At 32.9% G+C, this 10,143-nt stretch overlaps 1 non-coding gene across 5 annotated transcripts; it reads left to right on the forward strand.

The window, feature by feature from the left end:
• Positions 1-986: 986 nt before the first annotated feature.
• On the forward strand, positions 987-4,864 carry LOC107932672 (uncharacterized). Of its 5 annotated transcripts, none has more exons than XR_005898720.1 (6): positions 987-1,415; positions 1,572-2,910; positions 3,060-3,173; positions 4,131-4,251; positions 4,408-4,485; positions 4,596-4,864. It is a non-coding gene; the product is annotated as an uncharacterized protein (transcript). The 5 variants fall into 5 exon arrangements; XR_005898721.1 differs by having other exon boundaries at positions 990-1,649; positions 2,506-2,910; XR_001693468.2 differs by having other exon boundaries at positions 992-2,617; positions 2,857-2,910.
• Positions 4,865-10,143: the final 5,279 nt, after the last annotated feature.

Here is a 10,143-nt window from a genome sequence, read left to right on the forward strand (position 1 = left end):
GTTACTATTTTAAGGTTTATGAATTATGCGTTTAGGGATTATGGTTTATGATTTAAGGGTTGGGGTTTAAAGCTTAAGGGTTAGGGGTTAAGAGTTAGGTTTTAGAGATTATGTTTATTATTTAGGGTTTTGGGGGTAGGGGTTAGGGGTTTAAGGCTTAGATTAAACGGTGTCGTTTTGCTCTCTTCTTTTTTACCCACACCCAACTTATTCATTTCCCCTTTCTCCCTAGTTTATTTCCCCCATTTTCCTTAATTCGAATCCCTAAAATAATCACCCCCTTCTCTCCAGTTTATTTCCCCACTTTCCCCTAATCCGAATCCCTAAAATAATCACCCATTTTCCCCCAATTTAAACCATAATTAGAATTTCACGTATACAATTACACATTAAACCGAAATTCATATATAATTTTGAGATGTATCGCTATCAAAATTTAGGTGTATACATATAATTAAATGCTATTTATATAAAAATCTAAACAACTAATGCGGACTATACTTAAAAGAATAATGCTTATATTGTTGTGTCATTTTGTATTTTTTTTAATTCATTGATTTCATTTTATTTCTATTAAAGTTTCCTTTTGTATTTTATATGATAATTTAAAAATCATAAAAATCTTCAAAAAAAATTTTAAAAATTAAAAATTAAAAATTAAAAATTAAAAAACTTAAAAACTTAAAAATTTAATATTTAATATTTTATTCCATATTTCAGTTAAAAATTTTAATATTTTAAATTTAAAAAAATTCCAAAAAATGATAATCTTAGCACAAAAATTTTGAAAGAAGAAATAGAAAAAATAGGTTAAAAATAAAAAAAATTAAAATTAAGCAATAATAGCGTTTTTGGAGAAAACGCCGAAAAAATTAAACTATAATGACGTTTTTACTAAAAATACCTTAAAAAATTGAGCTATAATGACGTTTTTATTAAAAACGTCGCAAAAAATTATTATTTAAAAAAAAAGAGAAATCAAAATCCCGCTATCTCCCAAAAAAAAAATAACTTATGGTTACCCGCTAGTTACTCCCTCTTCTTCTCAACAGTGAACACACTTCAATTCATACACCAAAGTATCACCTGACAGAATCATTTCCAGTTTTCCATTTTTCATTTTCTTCCAAAACAAAAACCCCATTGTTGCAAACTGGAATTTTGTGGAAACTGAGTCTCTTCCTTTTCTTTTTCTCTTCTTTTGGCTCTGGAATTTGAAAAACGAAAAAGAAAAAAACAGGATGAGTACTGAAGCAGCTAAGAGAAGCACCACCGGAGCTCTGATGATGAAACAACGGAGAACCGATGAATTGAAGCCTTCTCCGGCGCTTACTGCAGAACCCAAGAAAGTTATCATCAAAAGCGCCGACATGAAAGACGACATGCAAAAAGAGGCCGTCAATATAGCCATTTCCGTTAGCTTTTTTTCTCTACCTTACAAGATTCCTAATTTTTATGGCTTTTTTATTGGAATTAGTTTCTGGGTTTTCTTCGTTTGATCTTGATTTGTTAGTAAATACTGTAAATTTGCTGACTTGGAGTGGTTTTTCCTTCTGGGGGTTTTGAGAAAGATGTAGCAGAGTACATTAAGAAAGAATTCGACAAGAAACATGGACCTACTTGGCATTGCATTGTTGGTCGCAATTTTGGTAAACCCAAATTTCCATTAGATTCAATTTTCATGGAAAATAGAGTCTCTATTATTTTTAAGCGATGCTGTTGTTTTTACTTGAAAGCAAGCATATCATTCCATCGTGCGTTAAGCTATCATAACTGCCATTGATGTTAGATTGGATTGTCTTAAGCTTAGACCTTATGATTTTTCAGTGTCGTTCATCAATCGCTCGCCCTAATCCCCCAAATAAAATTTAGCTACTCTTTTTCTCTCGATCTAAAAAAAAAAAGAAAATTAGATGTGACCCTCTTAAATCTTCAATTTTTAGTATTTCACTACAAAGCCTTATTCATGTGATCTATCAAGCTTGCCAGTATATCCACCTAGCTAAGAGATGTGAACTTTTTCCAACAATGTGTGCACGAAGACATTAACTTAGATAGCTTTCTACCTTTGGAACCATGTTGCTTTAGTTTTCTTTCATTTTCATTTGCCGACCAAACTTCATATAAGGATATGAAGATTCAATTGCCAAATTCAAAATTTACCATTTGTTTCATATAAGGATCCTTTCATTTCCATGTTCATAACCATTTACAGGGAGTGCACTGAATATAAATTCATAGTATGTAATGTTCTTATTCACTGCTTCTTTACAATCATTTCTATTTCTTTAAGTTTTTTCAGTTACCATGATTCAACGCTAGTCTTTTAGGGTAAAATGTTGCTTTTTATTGGTGAAAATGGTCTTATTTAGTGCTTGAAATCCTTTTTGGGGTTTTTTTGACAAATATAGATTGACCATTACATGCTTTCACCTCTGCTTCAAAACTTTGACTTGCTAGCTTCATTTGTGTTGAACACTGATGATTATTAAAACTTGGTTATAGATGGTTAATTTTTTCACCGAAACCTCTCATTTTTGTTGCTCTTCTTGCGGCACGCTGATGAGAGTGTTGTTGATCCTCCACTTTATGTTCTTACCACTCAAACACTAACAAGGTTAGCTTAATGCCATCTTTTCATCCACCCTTATTCAATTATTTCCTCTTAACTCTCTAAACTTGCTGTCAAGGAACAACCTAAATGATTGAGAAACCATCCTATTTTAGAAATGTAGTCATTGTCAATGCTAAAACTATCCAGTAATATCATAATCCTTTATTACATTGGCATTATTTTTGAATTTAGCATCTTCAGAAATTCTTGGTTGACATATATATTTTTATTTGAACGTGCAGGAGATCCAGATTAGGAAGTTGGAACTTTTGGCATTGAGTATTTTTTATTTACGCGTACATAAATATTGTTATATATAATATAATTCTTATTTTTCAGAATTTTAATAGATTTAGTTTTGTTTTCAAATTAAAATGTTATTTAGTATTTTAATTTTAATATTATAATTTAGTTATATTAATAAAATATTACTTATATTTTATAGGTTATCATGTTTGAGCAACATTGCAATATTGAAAATCTTGGTCGAGTTAACAAAGTTAAGGTCAAAAGGCGAATCACAGTGGAGAGTTTGCAATTATAATCACTTTGTAATCAGGTTGCTGAATTTCTCCTTTTTCTATATTTTGTTCACTGAGGTTATATTGATTTAGATGTCAGTAACGTGTTTCCTCTATCTTAAATGCAGTTAGGCTTGTAAGTTTTCTATTCAGCATTGAAGCCTGTTTATTCCTAGTGCAGAGTAACAGATTTTTTTTTGTGTGCTGTTGAGTTTAGTCTGACATTTCCTTTATCAGTACAAAATTTCCAATAGTTAGATGTACCTAAAATAACTAGTTTATTTTTCATTTTGTTTTCCTTAAATGCCTTTTGTGCTTTTCATGAAGAAACAAATTACAACAAATTTTACTTTAAACTACTTTGCTTACCATATGAACTCCACATGTCATATGTTTAATGTACATGTGAATTGCATTTCTCAATCTAAAGACAATGTTTATGTTAAGATTAAGTTGGTAAAAGACCTGTTAAACCTGTGGTTGGGAAGATAAGAGAAGAGTAGATACGATACACCTAAGCCATAAACCCTATACCTTTTATAATCTCAAACAGAATTTGAAGAAGAAATAGGAATCATTGCTTTTGCCCTGTCATTGTTCACTTGCTAAGTGTGATATTTTATAGTACTGTTTAATATAAATTTGTGCAAATTGACGTACCAGTTCTGTGTTTGTTTATGTCAAGTCGTCACTCTATTGGAAGGTAGAGCACTAGACCTCTGAATCTTCATTCTATCCATCAATTATCACAAAAGTTGAATGTTTTTCAACATTGTTTAAATTTATAAATGAAACTGAAAATGTTGATATATGTTGCTTAAATTCAAAATGCTAATGTTCAGTTGCATTGTAAGATAAGCTTCCTGGTTTAGTTGTCAGCATTCTTTCTTTTGCAATTAAATGGATTGTCCTTGTTTTTCCAATTATTGCTTCTTTCTTTTGGCTGATTGTTTTTCTTTTCTTTCTGATGAGTTGGCTAATTTCATAATCTACAGCGCATGGAGAAGTTCTTCAAATTCTCCACTATGAAGTTGGACAGAAATATGAACCACATCATGATTACTTCTGCTTATCGTTTCTGCTCTTACAGAGGACACAAAAGCTCTCAATCAGCTTGTATGTCAATTTATTTTAATTTTTCTCCTTTTTGCTTATATGCATAAATACTTTTTTTTGCCCAAGCTAGTTAGAGTCTAAAGTTAATTGCAAAATTTTGATAAACTTTTTAGTGTTTTGTTTTTGTCTCTGATCTTGTATTTGATGGCATGGCAGAACACACTTATCCAGGATGGGAAGGAGATGGCATCAGTGCTTTATACTTATCGCAGTTGTGTCAAAGCACTTCCTCAGGTATTTTAGCCTTAGTTGATTTTAATTTATACATATTTTTAAAGAAAACAATGTTCTAATATAATCTGCTAGTTTTAGTGTAAAGCAATGTTCTTTTTTATGTGGTGTAGGGGGTATGTTGGAACTCACAGTTCAGGATTCAGAGGCTTTCTGCTGAAACCGGAGCTGCTTCGATCTATTGTGGATTCTGGTTTTGAACATCCTTCCGAAGGCACAGTTTTAAACTCATGTCTGATGTTAACATTCGTGAATTCCATGAATTAAGTCATTTTGTTTTTCTTGCTTTTAGTGACTTATAATGGTGGGCAGTATACAAGTTTGGTGCTTTATTATTTTGATTCTATATTTATATTTAATCTAATTTTTATTATTTATTTTAGTTTTGATTCTATATTTTTATTTTTATTTTTATTTGATAATGAATTTTAATAGAAAATTTTTATATTTATATCATGGACATTATTCTTCTCAATATTTTGATAATGAATTTTAATTTTTGGCTAAAGGCCATGACTTAGCGGCGTTTTTTCAAATAAACGCCGTAAAATTTAGCGGCATTTTTTTGCAGCGCTTGTAAAAACGCCGCTAAAGGCTTAAAAAAACGCCGCTAAAAGTCAAATCTGCTGTAGTGAGCTAAACAGCAGCATGTTTACAAGCTACATGCACTTCATCCGGAGATATTACAGCAGCTTCATGCGCTGCATGCACTTTAACCAAAAATATCACAGCAACATGGTAGGCCAATTTTCAACACTCTTCCCTGGACTCTATGCTGCAAATACAAATCATTCAAAAAAAATTTAAGCTTGGCAGTCCCAAAATGTTTTGTTTCAAGCTGACCCTGCACAAGCACTTCATTTTCAACCTTGGCAAATGGAATCTTTTCCTCCTTCACAGCCTTGGTTGACAACACATCATGCCTTGTTCCCTTGTTCATTACAGTCCTGCTTCTTCTTGCATAAACAGCTTGCAAGTGTAGTTTGCTTGCCTTCAACCTGCCATTTTTTGTTTACACCCTCTCGAGCTTGCATTTAGACCGTCCGCCACTTCGGCTTGCACCCACTCAGGCTTCTATTTAGACTGTCTGCCACTTAAGCTTGCAATTCGACAGGCTCTCACTTTGACAGGGTCGCACTTTGCTTATTGCCTTCAACGGGTTTGCAACTTTACAACTTGCATTGAGCTTCACCTTTGATAGACTTGCACTTCGCGTGCTGTCTTCCTTTAAATTCCTCCTTCAACTTATCCAAGCTTGTTTGGAAGTCTCACAAGATTGAGTTGTTGTTGTTTTCTCTACAAGCAGCCCTCAAAGATGATAGGCTTTAACAACTTCTTTTCTTTTTTAACAAACACCACAAGTAGAAACAAGCCTTTAAAGGTGACAGGCTTTAACGGCTTCTTGCCTTTTTAGCAATAGAAGCAAAAATTCCAAAGGCCCTCCAAGATCATAAAAGCTCTTGATACCATGTTGGGATTTTTGACAACAACAAAAAAAGAAACTGGGGCAGAGGAAGAAATACAGGACATAGAACAAGGAAGCAAGAAAAAATTTACTTACTCACAAACGTGCAGCAAGGAAGCAATAACTAATATGCTTAATTTTTCAACAAGAAAAACAATACATTTATAGCCAACTACATCACCTAACACTACCTAACACCATTAAGTAGCCTAGTAACGAAAAAATATTGCTTGTACATACAAACAAGCGACCTAACTTAGTTATTCAACACTTAAACATATCATGTTGTCATCAGTTTGTTCATTTCCAACTAGGTTGATTACAATGAAACTAAACAAAAAACATTGCTGTTACAGCAAGCATACTTGCTGCAGCATGCACAATTGCTAGCACGTACTTCATCCGGAGATATTACAGCTAAACAGCCTTGTAACATTTGTGCTGCAGCATGTTTACAAGCTGCATGCACTTCATTTAGAAATATTACAGCAGCTTCATGTGCTGCATGCACTTTAACCAAAAATATCACAGCAACATGGTAGGCCAATTTTCAACAGATTCATCAAAACAACCCATTTGCAGTTGCTTAAAGAGGTTTAAGCCTAGGAATATAGAGGAATGGAGTAGAGGTAATTGCAGTAGTGGATGTTTGAGGACTACCCCTTTGCACTGCCAAAAAGATAACAACAATGGCAGTGGAGCAGGCCAAGATGATGATGGGTTTTTGGAGATGAAGAATATGATAGTGCCAGCATTTCCGCACCAGTCATCAGTAAGTAATGGCGAGTACAAAGATCAGTGCATGAAGAATTGTTCGTGCGTGGCTTATGTGTATGATGATGGCATTGGTTGCATGTTGTGGAGTGGAGATTTGATTGATATTTCTCCACTAGCGGAGTCGATCTTTACATTCATCTGCCATCTTCGGAACTCGGTAAATTTTCTTAATGTCGACCGTGTGTTTGATAAATTACATCAATATCTACTTTTTTGGTGTTGATGTTTTATTAACCATGTTTCTGGATTTGCAAATAAAGGGAAACATACTAAGGTCATTGTTATTACAACAGTAATTGCGGGCATAGTCGTTATTACAATTTCTGCACTTTTCTTATGGTGTAAGATAGCTAAACAGAAAAGGTAATATATATGAAAAATATTTAAATGTATTTATAATTTATTAAGAAATTAAAAATTAGACTATGAATATATATACACGAATATCAAGATAAAAGGGTACATTCACCGATACGATACTAATGACATTGATCTTATCTCAGGCAGTCAGGCAGGAATAAAAAAACCAAAATAGATCAAACACCAATTTTGTAATGAAAATATAGGAGAAAATTCAATTGGAGTTAAACTCCAGTAGCTTCCAGTATTCAATTTCGAAGAACTTGCCACCACGACAAACAACTTCAATCATGCAAAAAAGCTAGGGCAGGGTGGTTTTGGTCCAGTTTACAAGGTAATAAATAATGGCTGTTGAGTAATAAGTTAGGTGGTTAGTTTGTTAGTGTTTGTTAAAGAATTATTAAGTAGTAGTTAGATCTCATTTCCTTCTATATATAGAGTTGTGTATACTGTACTAAGGTAAGTAAAAGTTTATAGAATATTACCTCTATTATCTTTTTATTGTTTTTCCTTAAAGATATCTTCATTCTTCTAATCTTCTAGCATGGTATCAGTCGCTCGGTGATTCTCGGGCATGGCTGTCACGCACTCCGCTGACTCTGACTCTGTTGAACCTGGAGGCTCTGTTTTTACTGGTGACCGGATTGTTGCTTCGTTTCCTTGACATGAGGTTGTTAAGCTTGATGAAGGATCGTTTGTTCAGTGGCAACATCAGGCCCGTTTTATCCTTGCCGGTTACAATTTGCTTGGCTTTCTTGATGGTTCTTTGACTGCTCCGACGAGATTCGTTCAAGCTCCCGATGGATCTCTTACTTCAAATCCGACTGCCTCGATCTTTACTCAACAAGACAATCTTCTTACTTCATGGCTGCTTTGTAATACCCCCTACCCGTATTCATTGCCGAAATAGGGTACGAGGTATTACCGGAGTTTACGAATTAATTTTTTTTAAAAAAACTCAATATAACCCCTTTATAAATATCTAACATTCCCTGCAATTTTAAACCAAAAACAATCCACATCAACCAATCCAATTCAACATATTTTCAAGATAGATTAATGCATATAGATTCATGCATATTTATAAGATAACATCATCACATACCAAAACTAAGATTTGTTAACCATACCATTGGCTGACCTTACATTCATTTCATAGAATCATTTACTTTAGTAGCTTATACATGCCATTGATTTCCAAAATAAGTTTCTTTATATACCAAAATCCTGAGGTTGATAGTGTGATGTGTCTCCGACCAAATCCGACCTCCGAGGTCTTAACACTACAAAACAGGGGAAAATGAAACAGGGTAAGCACTTTGTGCTTAGTAAGCTCATGTAACAAGAATTATACTTACCTAATATTTTCAATACAATACAATAAACATTCATATATCCATCCAATGCATTATTACCCTAACATGCACAAACTCAACATTCAAGTTAGTACAATAATTTTCATGTATCAATAATATATATCCATTCCCTTGTTATTTTTCCATATTTATCCCGTTGAATTTTTCGAAATTTCGATGGATTTTTCAGAGGTACACTTTTAGTGTACAATTTCTCGGTCCGTCAATTCATATACATGTGCGCACATCTCTTTTCAGAGAGCACACTCCCGTGAACCTCAACCTTGCAGCGGGATTACCAGTCCAGGCTAAATCCCCTGCAATATAAACTCATAGAATATTGTCAGGATTACCAGTCCAGGCTAAATCCCCTGCAACGACAATTACTCTAATGAGCTTGGATCTGAATTACCAGTCCAGGCTAAATTCAGACCCTAATTTGGATTACCTGTCCGGGCTAAATCCATTTTCCACATATTCTTCGGGAGGGTTATATCAGGTTAGGATCACCCGTCCGGGTTAGATCCTTTTTACCGTCAATTCCTTTTTAGAGATCCATCGAATTTTCCTTTCATTCAACCAGGATTTCTTCCCATTTTATCAAATATATCATTGTTTCATTAATTTTCATATAATGAACATTCAAATCATATTCATATAAAAAACATGCATTTCAAGCATTTAAGAATATAATTCAAGTTACATGAACTTACCTTGATACTTGTTCGTGTATAATAATTTACTAATCCTGAACTTTTTCCTTTCCTCGATCTAGCTTTGTATTTGAATCTTATGGATCTAAATAAATAAATTTAATTATCAATTTAATATATTTCATGTTCATATGCAACATTCTCTATAATTCAACTATTATTTATAGTTCATTCAAAGATGTCTACTTAAGTCATAGTCACTAAATTATTTTTATCTTGAGCTACAGAATTCTAAATTAGGATCCAATAATTTTCCCTCAAACTAGACTCATATATCTTCTTAACATAAAAAATTCAGAATTTTTGGTTTACCCAATCAGTACAGTTTATTCTTTAAAGTCACCCCTGTTCTGTTGTCCAACAGTTCTGATCATTCTTCACTAAAAATTAATTATCTCTTCATACAGAATTTGGATGATGTTCTCGTTTATTTATCTTGAAAATATACTCATTCAGAATTCTATACATATAAATTTAAGCCCCTAATTATTTTTATTCAATTTTTTATGATTTTTCAAAGCCAGAACAGGGGAACCCAAATTCATTCTGACCTTATCTCACAAAATTTATTATATCTCAAAATTCACAAATCTATTGCTTACAATGTTTCTTCTATGAGAAACTAGACTCAATAAGCTTTAATTCTATATTCTGTTCATCTTCTAAGTCGATTCCTACAATTTATGGTGATTTTTCGAAGTTAGTCTACTACTGCTGTCCAAACTGTTTTAGTGCAAGCTATTTATTACCATTTTTCCCCTAAGCTTTTAATAAATAACAATTTCGTCCCTACTCAATTAGCCTCTCAATTGAGTTGATTTTTCTCAATTAACACTTTATTCTAGCACCTTAAACTAGTTTAAAACCTTTAGTAATCAGAATTTCAGCAATAGATTTTAATTCCAAACATTTTCACAATTAGGTCCTAAAAATCAATTTCTATTGAAATTACCTAATAAAGTCATCTCATAAACAAATTAAAGCTTTAACT

This window comes from Gossypium hirsutum, chromosome A01, assembly GCF_007990345.1.
Source record: "Gossypium hirsutum isolate 1008001.06 chromosome A01, Gossypium_hirsutum_v2.1, whole genome shotgun sequence".
NCBI lineage: Eukaryota > Viridiplantae > Streptophyta > Magnoliopsida > Malvales > Malvaceae > Gossypium > Gossypium hirsutum.